The sequence below is a fragment of the Eurosta solidaginis genome, chromosome 4 (genome assembly GCF_040869045.1).
Source record: "Eurosta solidaginis isolate ZX-2024a chromosome 4, ASM4086904v1, whole genome shotgun sequence".
NCBI lineage: Eukaryota > Metazoa > Arthropoda > Insecta > Diptera > Tephritidae > Eurosta > Eurosta solidaginis.
The window spans coordinates 137,475,375-137,489,156 of NC_090322.1; the positions used below are offsets into that span (position 1 = coordinate 137,475,375).

General features: G+C 39.3%; 1 protein-coding gene across 1 annotated transcript in view; it reads right to left on the bottom strand.

Annotated features, from left to right (window-relative positions):
- The window catches only part of Cpr (Cytochrome P450 reductase), a 178,316-nt gene that overhangs the window by 143,168 nt on the left and 21,366 nt on the right, over window positions 1-13,782 (bottom strand). The gene's annotated exons all lie outside the window — the stretch shown is intronic.

Below are 13,782 nucleotides of genomic sequence, written 5' to 3' on the forward strand. Positions count from 1 at the left end.
CTGCCCTGAACAAGCAATACAACACTAAAAAACTAGACAAAATACAAAGGGCAGCATGCGCAGGGGTAACAGGTGCACTTAGATCGTGCCCGACGGACGCAATAAATGTTATACTTAACCCTTTACGGCGCCTTGTTGCATTTCTGCAACATACCATTTAAATCCAAATCAAAATATATGACACGACGGTAGATCACATTTGCTCTGTATTGTAGTTTAGCAACAAAGCATTCTAACGGTAAAATGACAGAATGGTTGACCACATGGAATTGTTTTCATTTTTCTTGCATTTAAGAGACGTGCGTGTACAAATCAGTTTCGAGCTCCTATAATACATTTACGATAAGTGATTTATTTGTAAAAAAATAATATTTTGCAATTAAAATTAGTTACAGGAAAAGGTAAGAGAATATATTTTGACAATCAGTAACATTTTCTTAGCAAAGTCGTGTTTTTTATATATTTATCTACTTATTTTTCTTTGTTGCATATATGCAACACCGCGCTTTGTGGTTGACATTTTTAGTGCTATATTCAAATTCAAAGGTTTTTGTTGAGGATCAAAATGAAACGTGGTCAGCATAATTTGACTACCAAGGAATTGGAAAAGATATTAGATGAATGGGCAGACAGTGAGGATGGCCTTGATTTTTCTGATGATGACGATATTACTGATCCGACGTATAATATCGAACCTAATTATCATGACACTTCTGAGGAGGAACTAAACTTACCACTTGATTTGGAAAATGATGTTCCGGGTACTACCACTCTATCAAAATCCGCTGAAACCATTTCTGCTGCAACACATTTAAATTCGGCCTCCGCTGTGCTAAGCAATATACCCGAGGCACCTCAGGGGACCTCTAATCGAATACTTAGGAGCAATATTACATGGAAATCCAAAAACCTGAACTTGAATGCCGATCAACTATGTTTTCGTGGATCCGATAAGCTACCGCCGGAGATACTTTGCTTGGATACTCCATTTGAGGTTTTTTCCCGTCTCTTTACTGATGATATTATCAATCTAATCAAGGATCAGAGTAATTTATACTCCGTGCAGAGAGATTCTAGTAAGCCGGTAAATGTAACTGCTCAAGAAATACGTCAATTTATTGGCATCGTATATTATATGTCGATTGTAAGTATGCCAAAAGTAAAAATGTATTGGTCTGAAAATATTAGCTTCGAGCCGATAAGAGAGACAATGACATCAAAACGATTTGAATTACTTCGGCAGTTATTACACTTCAACGACAATAGTAAAATGGTCCCATATGAACAAATGGGTTCTTATCGATTGTACAAAATCCGGCCATTGATAGATGCACTAAATAATAATTTCAAAAAGGTTCCATTTGAAGAGCATTTGTCTGTAGATGAACAAATTTTTTCAACAAAAGCGCGCAATGCTTTGAAACAGTATTTACCCGATAAGCCCCATAAATGGGGATTTAAAATGTTTGTTATATGTGGTGTATCTGGGTATGGATATAAATTCGAAATGTATAGTGGAAAGGAAAACATATGTACATCCGGCGAGCCTGATTTAGGAGCATCATCCAATGTAGTTGTACGCCTTGTCCGCGATGTACCCATCAATGAGAACTACAGGTTATTTTTCGATAATTATTACACCTCTATCCCGCTTATTGAATATTTGTCGAAGCGAGGAGTTTTGGCTCTAGGAACAATAAGAAAAAACCGTATTCCCAACTGCAAGCTGCCTGATGATAAAGTTTTAAAAAAAGAACCCCGCGGAAAGTCAATAGAATACGTGGGAAACTGCAATGGAGTTGACGTAGCTGTCGTAGCTTGGAGAGATAATAAAATTGTTACTCTGGCATCAAATTTTGCTGGAGAGCACCCAGCATCTATAGTACGAAGGTGGGATAAGTCAGCAAAACAATATGTGTCTATTGAACGTCCTTTTGTCGTAGCAGAATATAATCGGCATGTGAGGGGTGTTGACCTTTTAGACTCTGTTATGGGTCACTACAAAATTAAACTACGTAGTAAACATTGGTTTATACGAGTTTTTTACCACTTCCTGGACGTTGCAATGTGTAATTCTTGGTTTTTATACCGGAGAATTATTACTGAAAAAGCTAGTACCAGTAAAGTCCTAAACTCTGCGGAATTCAGAGTAGCTATAGCAGAGACGCTATGCAAATATCAGACAGTTAACCGTTTGAAACGTAAAAGTGATGTTGAATGTCTCATTGAAAATAAAAAGAAGAAAGGCCCGGCTCAACACGTTCCCCCGAAAGATGTGAGGTTGGACCAATACGGAAACTGGCAGGTTTTGATGGATAAGCGAATGAGGTGCAAATTTCCTGGCTGCAAAGGTTTTACACAACCAAGCTGTGAAAAATGCGGAGTATGTTTGTGTTATAATAAACAAAATAACCACACATCTTGAGTTGGATTTTATTCATGTAGCACTATTGCAGCCATGTTGCATTTCTGCAACAAACAGTTTTTTGCGAAAAATTAATAAAAAATTTAAAAAAATTTATTTTTATTGTTGATTTTATTAATAACAGGGTATTTACTAGTTAGTAAATATAAATTTAATAAAATTTGAAACCTGGCGCCGTAAAGGGTTAACCTGCTGCCACTGGCCCTTCACACCAGATATACAGCGATCAGCACAGCCATCAGGCTAAGGGCTCGCCGATGTGGATTCGACAATAGATTACCTCTCAAAAACACTGATCTTCGACAGAAATTACAAGATGCAGATACCCTCTAGAACGGATTGGTCGGCCGACAAAGTTGGCAGGGACCTCACTCAACACTGACGGATCCAAAATGGACTGCGGCGTCGGGGCAGGTGTCTTCTCCAACCAACTAAATGTCGCAATCCCCATCCGCCTTCCAAACACAGCCAGCATCTTCCAAGCAGAGCTGCAAGGAATAGAGAGGGCCTGCATCTTCCTGCTGCAGAACCGGATAGACGGTGAGGTAGTCATATACTCCGACAGTCAAGCGGCGCTAAAAGCGCTAGAATCACCGTACACATCCTCAAAAGCCGTCGACAACTGTAAGAGGGTGCTACGTGAAGCAGCTAACCAGGCAGCTATCACACTCAGCTGGGTACCCGGCCACAGGAACATTGACGGCAGCGAAAAATCGGATGAAATAGCAAAGGCGGGAGCATCGTTAGACATCAGAGAAGCAGTCGCGGTGCATCGACCACTCACATCAATTAAAAGAGACATTCTCACCTATCTTAGGAAAATAGCAATCCGTGATTGATACTCTACGGAGACCTGTAGAACCACCAAACTAATCTGTCTAGAGTACAACCAGAAAAGAACCGATGATCTACTAAATAGGTCTAGGCAGGAAATACACAGAATCATGGCCACTAATTACAGGGCACTGGCCATTTGGCCCGCATGCGAGTAGAATGGGTATCCCCTACAATGAGAGGTGTAGGAGCTGTAGACAGGAGGGTGCCGAGGAATCGGTTACCCACTTCCTCTGCGAGTGCCCAGCAACTATGTGTTTCCCGACTTAAGGGCGGTGTCAAACTGCCGCATCAAGGACATCAGTAAGTTTATAGTGGTATAAGTAGAAGTGGTTTGAGTAAAGCAACACGCACGGTACATCAGCCAACACATAATTGGTTCCAGGAGAAAGTGCATAAAAATGGCGCCTACAGCGCTACTTGGGCCCGGCTCCATAGCCGGGCAGCACAGCAACCAACCAACCAACCAACGTAGTTTAAGAACAATAAACCTCTTTTCATAGCCTGATATGTATGAGGGAAAAAATCGGCAGACCTAAAGATCGCGACTTTGTAAGTATTTCATAGAAAGTGCGCGTGGTAATCAGTCCAATTTGTGATTCTTATAAAGCGCAATTCTTTTTTGAAAATGAGAGATGGGTAACAAGTTTCATCACTATATTGTCGGTGTCCTCGAGGTCAATGTAAAGATTTTTTAAATGATACCGTAGAATGCTTTGCCCCGCCCGTTTTTTTTTTTTTTTAAATAGTCAATTTCGAAATTAAAGTCATCCTTACAGAGTTGTTCCTAGAAAGTTTTAACTTTGTAGCTGTATAAATAATAGATGTTTTTTTTCCAAGCGAGCTTGAAAAAAACGCTTCAACTAGCTAAACAGTTTAATTATGGCAAAACCATACAGGTGGTGGAAGTTTATCGGTTAACTGTTACTTTTTTTAGCTGCTATGACATTTCTACTTCTAGCGCAGTATGTTTTTGACACTCAACCAGCGAATTACAAAAACAAAATACATGAAATGCGTGTGTTTGTTTGTATGTATGTCACCCTGCCGCCACGCTGTTATTTTGTTATTTTTGTTTATCTGCATATTCGTATGTTCAATTCATTCGCTCGTTCACAATAGTGCCTATTTTTGAATATGCATCACTATCAGGCATGCTTAACCAACGAACCGATATCGTTTCGTTACGATAATTAACGTTAATAAACGAAACAAAGTCATTTCGTTTCGTTTAATAACGTTAAGAACGTCAAATTAACGAAATGATTTTGTTTCGTTTTCTGCCATATCAAAACGAAATCAAATTGTTTATGTTGATTATTAATTTCAAACTATGCTGGCAAAGCTGATTGATGGCGGAGTCATTAAAGCTGAAAGCATTAGCCAAGCTGATTGCAACTTTTCTAATGAATTTTGACAGTACGACCATTTCTCAGAGTATTTTTGACATTACAACCAACGAATTACACAAACAAATTACATGGAGTTTGTGTGTGTATGTCCGCCCGCTGTTACCACCTTACGGCTTCACCATGGCTATAGCATTGCCAGCACAATTCAAACATAAAGTATCACGTTTTTGTTAACGTTTTTAACGTTAACGAAAGCTTTTCGTTTCGGTTAAAAACGAGATACAATTTATCTTGATAATTTCTTTATCGATAATATTTCGAAGTGTTTCAACGGAAACGGTGGAAATTTTTTGATAAACGATTAGCTTAACGTTAAATGAAAGGTGGTAATGAGTATTTTAAAAGGGAATGGGCTTTAGTTCTATAGGCGAACGCCTTTTCGAGAAATCGCCATAAAGGTGGACCAGGGGTGACTCTAGAATATGTTTGTACGATATGGGTATCAAATGAAAGCTGTTAATGAGTATTTTGAAAAGGAGTGATCCTTAGTTCCATAGGTGGAGGCCGTTTCGAGATATCGCCATAAAGGTGGACCAGGGGTGTCTCTAGAATGTGTTTGTACGATATGGGAATCAAATGAAAGGTGTTACTGAGCATTTTAAGAGGGAGTGGGCATTAGGTCTATAGGTGGACGCCTTTTCGAGATATCGCCATTAGGGTGGGTCAGGGGTGACTCTAGAATGTTTGTACGATATGGGTATCAAACGAAAAATGTTACTGAGCATTTTAAGAGGGATTGGGCATGAGGTCTATAGGTGGAAGCCTTTTCGAGATATCGTCATTAGGGTGGGCCAGGGGTGACTCTAGAATGTGTTTGTACGATATGGGTATCAAATGAAAGGTGGTAATGAGTATTTTAAAAGGGAGTAATCCTTAGTTCTATAGGTGGACGCCTTTTCGAGATATCGCCATTAGGATGGGACAGGGGTGACTCTAGAATGTGTTTGTACGATATGGATATCAAATTAAAGGTATTAATGAGGGTTTTAAAAGCGAGTGGCCTTAGATGTATATGTGAAGGCGTTCTCGCAATATCGACCAAAATGTGGACCAGGTGATCCAGAAAATCATCTGTCGGGTACTGCTAATTTATTTATATATGCAATACCACTAACAAAATTCCTGCCAAGATTCCAAGGGCTGTTGATTTCGCCTTGTAGAACTTTTTCATTTTCTTCTACTTAATATGGTAGGTGTCACACCCATTTTACAAAGTTTTTTCCAAAGTTATATTTTGTGTCAATAAACCAATCCAGTTACCATGTTTCATCCCTTTTTTCGTATTTGGTATAGAATTATGGAATTTTTTCATTTTTCGTAATTTTCGATATCGATAAAGTGGGCGTGGTTATGGTCGGCTTTCGGCAATTTTTTATACCAAGATAAAGTGAGTTCAGATAAGTACGTGGGCTAAGTTTAGTAAAGATATATCGGGTTTTGCTCAAGTTATTGTGTTAACGGCCGAGCGGAAGGACAGACGGTGGACTGTGTATAAAAACTGGGCGTGGCTTCCACCGATTTCGCCCATTTTCACAGAGAACAGTTACCGTCATAGAATCTATGCCCCTACCAAATTTGAGAAGGATTGGTAAATTTTTGTTCGACTTATGGCATTAAAAGTATTCTAGACAAACTAAATGAAAATGGGCGGAGACACGCCCATTTTGAAATTTTCTTTTATTTTTGTATTTTGTTGCATCATATCATTACTGGAGTTTAATTTTGACTTAATTTACTTATATACAGTAAAGATATAAAATTTTTTGTTAAAATATGAATTAAAAAAAATTTTTTTTTAAAAAGTGGGCGTGTTCTTCATCAAATTTTGCTAATTTTTAGTTAGCACATATATAGTAATAGTAGTAACGTTCCTGCCAAATTTCATCATGATATCTTCAACGACTGCCAAATTACAGCTTGCAAAACTTTTAAATTACCTTCTTGTAAAAGTGGGCGGTGCCACGCCCATTGTCCAAAGTCTTACTAATTTTCTATTCTGCGTCATAGCGTCAACCCATCTACCAAGTTTCATCGCTTTAACCGCCTTTGGCAATGAATTATCGCACTTTTTCGGTTTTTCGAAATTTTCGATATCGAAAAAGTGGGCGTGGTTATAGTCCGATATCGTTCATTTTAAATAGCGATCTGAGATGAGTGCTCAGGAACCTACATACCAAATTTCATCAAGATACCTCAAAATTTACTCAAGTTATCGTGTTAACGGACGGACGGACGGATGGACGGACATGGCTCAATCAAATTTTTTTTCGATCCTGATTATTTTGATATATGGAAGTCTATATCTATCTCGATTCCTTTATATATGTACAACCAACCGTTATCCAATCAAACTTAATATACTCTGTGAGCTCTGCTCAACTGAGTATAAAAATAATACTTGTATGTTAACTTATTCGTGTGTACTACGTAAGTTTTTATACTCAGCGTGCTTTGCATACAGAGTATATTAACTTTGATTGGATAGCGGTTGGATGTACAGGTATAAAAGGAATCGAGGTAGATATAGACTTCCATATATCAAAATCATGAGCCATGTCCGTCCGTCCGTCCGCCCGTCTGTCCCTTAACACGATAACTTCAGTAAATATTGATATATCTTCACCAAGCTTAACTGGACCCAGAATAGATTGGTATTAAAAATGAGCGAAACCATGCCACATTTTATATATATAACATTTTGGAAAACACAAACAACCTGATTATTTAGTAAATAATACACCTAGAATGTTGAAATTTGACATGTGGACTGATATCGAGACTCTTGATAAACATTAGAAAAAAAAATTTAAATGGGCGTTGCACCGCCCACTTGTGATAAAATCAATTTTACAGATATTATTAATCATAAACCAAAAATCGTTAAACCTATCGCAACAATAAGGAATGCTTTGAAAAAAAAATTTACGAAATCGGTTAAGGACCACGCCCACTTTTATATAAAAGATTTTTAAAAGGGTCGTAGACGAAAATAATAAGCTATATCTTAGGGAAAAAGTGCTTTGTATCAATAGAATTTTACTTTTTAACTTGAATTATAACATTAAATTGGAAAACACTAAACATTTTGAAAATGGATGTGGCACCGTCCCATCTATGACTAAGCAATTTTCTATATTTCGGGAGCCATAACTCGAAGAAAAATTAACGGATCGTAATAAAATTGAGTACACAAATTTTCTCTATAGTAGAAAATATTTATAGTAAAAATTGTCGGGAGCGGTTAAAGACCACGGCAACTTAGATATAAAATAAGTTTAGAAGGGCCGTAAACTAGAATAATAAGCTATAACTTAGGAAAAAATAGTTTTGAATCAATGATATTTCACTTATCAAGTTTTATTGTAAGAGGAAATGGGGAGAATCTTTTTTTTTTTAAACGGGCGGTGCCACGAGTTATGTAGGAAAGTAATTTATCTGGAATAAAATGTACAATTGAAGCTCACGCTGAGTATATAATGTTCGGTTACACGCCTATTTACATACCTTTACTTGTTTAATGATCGATTTAGGGCCGTTTCGATAGTTATTTGTGTTGAGCTTCTTTCTCATGCTGTTGTTTGTTGGTGTAACGAAGGTTTCTCGCGGCAAAACTCATGAATTACATTCGGACTTTTACCGCCTCTCAGGCCCTTGCCAAGCACTCACTTTCCAGGTTTGTTGCGTCGACTACTGCCCCTAAGCGCCAATTATTTTAAATGCTGCACGGTGCTATGGGAGAGCTCTCTTAATGCCTATGATCCGCACCCTTCTCCGCTCTGCTTCTCCGATTGGAGTGAACACCGTTAATTTTATACTAATTTTGCTCAGAGTCCGCATAAAACATGTTGGTCCCGTCGCGCCATTTTGAAAGAAAAATTAAAAAGAGCATGCCAAATTGGAAAAGAAGCTCGACCTGAGATCTCTTCGGAGGTTATCGCTCCTTACATTTATTTTTTTATTTATGATTGGGGCACCGGCGAAGTCCATCAGCCTCAATCCATTAGGTGAGGTTTCGTTATGGAGACCGAGCTTTCCGACTGTGGAGCCTAATATATGTATGTTCTTTGCCTACCTTGGCGTTGAAGTTGCAAAAACCAACTTTTATATGATGGTGGGAGCTTATAGAATACGTCCTTCTGCCGATCGTCCTTGTCCTCCTTGGCTGAGTGGGCGCGTAAATACACTCCAAGCTAGCAGCAACAAAGGAATGCCAAGCATGGAACTGCCACACGCATAAACAACAATAATCCGCTTGCACTTTCTATAGTGCAATTCTTTGAAACCACCATCCGAATGTCTTGGTTGTTGTTGTTGTATTAACAGTGCATCGCTCCATTCAATGGGCACGACCACTCACAAATTGTTATCAAAGTCCTCTAACGGGAGTCCAATGAAACTGGCTGTTTCAACAGGGGCGGACCATAGGGAGCTAGGTGTTAAAGGTGTAGGTTCCACATTACAATTGAAAACATGGTTGGTTTTATGTGGGGACACATCGCATGCAGGACATACATTAAATATGTCGGGGTTGATTCTGGAAAAGTAAGAGTTGACCCTGTTACAGTATCCAGAGCGAAGTTGGGTTAGGGTGACTCGTGTCTCCCTTGGTAGGTGTTTATTTCCCTAGGTGTTGGGATTTCGTTCCTAAATTGAACCGACGCCTGTCGTCACTCTGGGAGTCAGAGTTGGGTGAAGGCGCCTTGAAGGATATAGGCTTTGTCGAGTGTGCTGTCCGATTGCTGCTGGAGTACCTGCTGCCGATGAGTGTTTTGGCAGCAAGGTGCAACGAATTAAACGGTTTTATTAAAAACAATACTTACATGAAGTAATAATAATACTAAAAGCTAGAAAATAATTAGGTAGGTCCTAGATACTAGTCATCACACTCCTCATCAATCTAGGGCGTTGATAAGACAATTAAATAAAAGCGTTGGGCGCGTGAAATTTCTAAAAATGTGAAGCGTAGCATAACCTGATTAAGGTTCAGTTGGTCTTACTTATGACTATCAATAGAAATTTGACGCGTCCAACGCTTTTATTTGTCTTATCAACGCACTAGATTTATGAGGAGTGTGATGACTAGTATCTAGGACCTACCTAATTATTTTATAGCTTTTAGTATTATTATTACTTCATGTAAGTATTGTTTTCCATAAAACCGTTTAACTTAACAATTTTTTTTAATTATTTTATTTTCAAGTTTTTAGTCTATATAATTGCCTATTATTTCTCATTCTATTTAGTTCATGTATGGACTCATTATTACAAGGACTCTTTCCTGACAATTTGTTACAATCTAAGTCCTCAATACATAATCCTTCCAAAGAATTTACTAGAATCTGTGCCACGTATGCTTGTCCCTCATTCAACTACAAAATATTTTGATGTAACTTCTACCGGACCGTATGTAATATTTATTCAAAATATGAGCCAAATCGGACATCATAGGTCGCTTTCTATTCATGTATGTATTATAAGTTCCAAATATGAGCCAAATTCGACCACAAATACGATTTTTGTGAATATCTTGATCATTGCGCCACCTAGCGGCGATTTTTTTCTAATTATTGCATTGCCATCGGGTTCTGAACTATATTCCTAGTTTCAAGCTTGTAGCTTATCGGGAAGTTACTTAAATTTCAATTACAAACTTCGTTCACAACGGCCGTGCATGCGGCCTGCCTGGCAAGTCAAGCTAAATAAAACCGTTTAATTAATATACATACTGTTTGTCCTAAATCACCGATAACAGCAAGTTCGACAAAATATGACAGTAATTTTTTCTCTTGGATAAGTGACGACAGTTAGAAACTCCAAGGGCGCCCAAGTCCCCCTCTACTGTAAAGCCTATGGGTGCAAATTTGTAGAAAAGCTCGATTGAAATCTCCTCGTGAAATCGGTAAATATACTTACCTAATTGGTGTTTAACCGTTTGTACAGTTATGGCCGACGAACAAGGCGTAGCAGTTGCTTCTTAGCCCTGCCAACTGGCGCCAATTGATCACACCAAGGGAGTTTAAATAGTTTTCTACCCGTTCCTTCCAGTGGAGTGGGGCCGCCCTCTTTCCCTGCTTCCATGGGCGGGTTCCGATAAAAATATTTTCTTGGCCGGAGCGTCATCCTTCATTCACATAACATGGCCTAGCCAGCGTACCCGCTAAGTTCTTATTCACTGGACTATGTTGATGTTACCAAGTTACCATTATTAATCAAGTTGAAGAGTTTACAAGCTAAGAAGAACCTAGGTTCCTTGTCATTTTCCATTTTTCGGGAATAACAAAGGATTATAGTAACAGGTTGAAAACATGTGTGAGGTATTTTATTCCCTCATCGCCAGGATGTTTAAGCAATGGCATGGCTATTCTTTCGGGGCCAAACGACAACCTCTGTGGGAGTTATGGTAATGGGTGGGACGTCGTATTAATGTGCATGAGCCCGTCTGTTAGCAAGATGTCTGGCCTTGTGTACAGAATAATGCATTATAAATTGTCGGCAAAAGCCGCTCGCGCATTTCTTCGAATCAGATAAAGTTTTGTTGTTGTTGTTGTTGTAGCAGTGATAACAAACAAATGGAGTTGCACTGAAATGACAGTCCTTAGACGGGAAAAATCCCGAGTCGCTCAGGTACATAGAACCGACTTGCCTTGGGAAGCGAAGGCTATAGATATTTTATCGTTGTGTTTAGTTGGATTAGACAAGGATTTGACGGTTGACCACAATTTACCAACACCCGCAGAGAGGTTGCAGTTCTTTAGATGCTCCTGCCATTTGGTACGTTTATGTTCATTAACCAGCCGCGTGATATCCAAGTTTAGACTCCTAATAAGGGGGTCTCTAGGGTTGCGGTGTCTCGCAAGGTCACATTCTTTTGCTAAATTCGCGGCTTCGGCCGGGAAATGCGGTATGATTTCAGGTATTCTACCGGCCGGGATTTAGCGTGCAGAAGCTGAAGCGATGACCTTGCGGAACGCACGCTCGCCCTGCCGAACGTCGGTCAGAACGGGAAGAGCAGCAAAGGATTGGTTTGTAAAGGATGTGTAATCTTCCCAATTGGCTTTTTTTAAATTAATGAAAGTCCGCTTTTGAGCGGTGATAAAATTAGCAGTTCGCTCAATTGAAAGGAGTATGGGCAGGTGATCAGAAGCTAAAGTAAATATCGGTTGCCATTCAACGCAATTTATGAGCCCTGCATTGACGATTGAGATGCCAGGCGAACTGTGGCAATTACCTGCAATACTGGTGGGGGCATCGCCGTTTATCGTGAAGAAAGTCGTATTGTCTATTTGCTCTGCTAGCTGCCTGCCTCTGCTGTCGACTGGACGTGGATCTGGAGTGCCAGAGATCGTGGTTAACGTTGGAATCGCCAAGGATAAGACGGTTTTCGCCACAGAGTAGCGTACTGATATCAGGGCGGTAGCCACTTGGACAACAGGTGCCAGGGGGAATATAGATGTTAATTATTTCTAGGTCAACATCGCCTGACCGGATGGTTACGCCTTGACTTTCGAAGGTATTATCTCTGCGGATGATGTTAGATTGAAATAGAGTATATTGCACGGGGTGATGAGTGATAAAGGCAAGGCCACCACCATTACCCCTTGTGCGATCTTGCCATCGCAAGTTCGGAGGTCCAATCTGGCAGTCAGCTTTGTTGAATTGCAGCTATACGGATATTATTTTTTGATACTCAGTTGAGCAGAGCTCACAGAGTATATTAACTTTGATTGGATAACGGTTGGTTGTACAGGTATAAAGGAATCGAGATAGATATAGACTTCCATATATCAAAATCATCAGGATCGAAAAAAAATTTGATTGAGCCATGTCCGTCCGTCCGTCCGTTAACACGATAACTTGAGTAAATTTTGAGGTATCTTGATGAAATTTGGTCTGTAGGTTCCTGAGCACTCATCTCAGATCGCTATTTAAAATGAACAATATCGGACTATAACCTCGCCCACTTTTTCGACATCGAAAATTTCGAAAAACCGAAAAAGTGCGATAATTCATTACCAAAGACGAATAAAGCGATGAAACTTGGTAGGTGAGTTGAACTTATGACGAAGAATAGAAAACTAGTAAAATTTTGGGCGTGGCACCGCCCACTTTTAAAAGAAGGTAATTTAAAATTTCTGCAAGCTGCAATTTGGCAGTCGTTGAAGATATCATGATGAAATTTGGCAGGAACGTTACTCCTATTACTATATGTATGCTTAATAAAAATTAGCAAAATCGGAGGACGACCACGCCCACTTTTAAAAAAAATTTTTTTAAGTCAAATTTTAACAAAAAATTTTATATCTTTACAGTATACTAGCTGGCCCGGCAGATGTTATCCTGCCCGGTAATATTCCTTCCAGTGCTTTACAAACTTTTCCTGGAAACGGAAGCATTTGTCATTTAGAAGCTCATATAAAAAATTCCGCACCTCGCTTCCTATCTCAAGCTTTATCTCTCCATTCGCTTTCTCCCTCTTTTCTCCTTTAAATATTTCTTTATTTTTCCTTTCTCTTTCCCCTTCCTATTCATTCCCCTTTTCCATTTCCTTTTCTCTTTCCCTTTTTTCCCCTTTTCCTTTCCCGTTTCCTTTCATTTAGAGAAGAGGTGTGGCACGCCCCAATTTAACGCCTTCAGATAAACTTCAAGGATAATAAAACACAAATAGTTCAAATTTCAATGTTATTTATTTGAACGGAATCGAAATCAGTCGGCGCAAAAACAAACAACGAAGACGGTTTCCCAACACGCGAACAGGCAACGTACAGCTGACCGTGCGAAAAACAGGGAAATTCGAGATCAATCCCACAGACTTCCAACGATTGGCCTTGCGATTTATTGATTGTCATTGCAAAAGCCAATCGAACCGGAAATTGAATCCGCTTGAATTGGAATGGAAGATCAGATGGAATAATCGGATTCGTGGGATAAGGACTTCCTCTCCCTTGATAATCGTAGCTTGAATCACATTTTTCATCAGTTTCTTGACGGACAACCGCGTACCGTTGCACGATTTCGGATGATTCAAATTCTGCAACATGATTATGATCGATCACGATCACGACTGTAAATTATGCGGCGGAGTTCCTGGAACATCAAGCGAGTTCAAAAATT